Below are 1300 nucleotides of genomic sequence, written 5' to 3' on the forward strand. Positions count from 1 at the left end.
TGGAGAAGGTTTGATTCTGAATGCTCATGCTCCATCTCGGGGGCTTTGCAGAAGTGGGAGCTGAGTGAGCTCTCAAGTCTAAAGGATTTAATGAATGTTGGCAATTCTATGTGCTGAATACTGTGAGGGAAACAAAATCAGTCTTATGGGGAAAAACTATTCCCAACAGAGGACCAGCAAGTGCAAAGGCCTTGGGGGCAGGAGCATGGAGTATTTTAGCTCACATGGCCTGAATAGCATGAGTAAGAGATTAGTGGTAGGAGATAAAGTCACAAGGATGCCGAAGAACTGGATCATGTAGATGTTGGAGGACACAGAGAGACTTTAGATTTCATTCTAAATGAAGCTGGAACCTACTAGAGGGTTTGGGTGGTAGAAACACAATGTCTGACTGAAGCTAGAGAAAACAAAACAGTCACTTGATTAGAGAGTTGGCATGGCAGATGTCAAGATGGTGGCTGGATTGGGGATACTGTTTGAAAATAGAGCTGGCAGTTTGTGGGGTGTGAAAAAATGAGAGGAGTCAAAGGATACTCCAAAGTTTGGGGCCCAGCTGTTACCTGAAAGGATAGTGCTGGCTTTTACTGAGAAGGGAAATACTGGAGGGGAGCAGGTTTGAGCAAAGGGGAGGTGTAGATGAGTGAAATTTCAGGGAGAGCTATATAGGGAGCACCTGTGGTCATATGGATATGTGTGTTTGTGTTCTAGGGAAAGGCCAGGGCTGATGAAATCATCTAGGGTGTGTGTAGGTGGGGATGGGGGCTGACACTGAGCCCTTGTGTCTTTCTAGCGTTTAGAGGTTGGGAAGAGGAGGGGGTCTACAGAGGAGGATGAGAAGTCACACAGAATATAATGCCCCAAGTGACACAGTTTCTACAGAAAGTCCAGTGGTCACAGTGTCAGTGGCGCTGAAAGATTGAATGGGATGAAGCCTGAGGACTGCCCTTGAATTTTGCAGCATGGTGATCGTTGATGACCTCAGTTGAAACAGTTTTGGTGGAGTGATGGGGATAGAAGCCTGACTGGAGTGGGCTCATGTGGGAATGGACAGAGTCACTCTGAAACACTCTCCTGATGGGTTGGCTTTATAAGAGAGCAGTGCAAGTGGACAGTGGGGCAGAGGTGCCTGCCAGGCACGGGTTTATGCTGATGGGAGTGGTAAGAGTCACAAGCAGACACTGATGATGCAGGAGACATGTATGCTGATGGTGATCCTGATGTACATCTGGAGGAGAGAAAGATGGGCACCAGTTAACACATGGCAGGGACAGAAAAGGCTGAATCTGTGGGTCATTATTAT

The sequence above is a fragment of the Bison bison genome, unplaced genomic scaffold (assembly GCF_000754665.1).
Source record: "Bison bison bison isolate TAMUID 2011002044 unplaced genomic scaffold, Bison_UMD1.0 scf7180017848663, whole genome shotgun sequence".
Classification (NCBI taxonomy): Eukaryota; Metazoa; Chordata; class Mammalia; order Artiodactyla; family Bovidae; genus Bison; species Bison bison.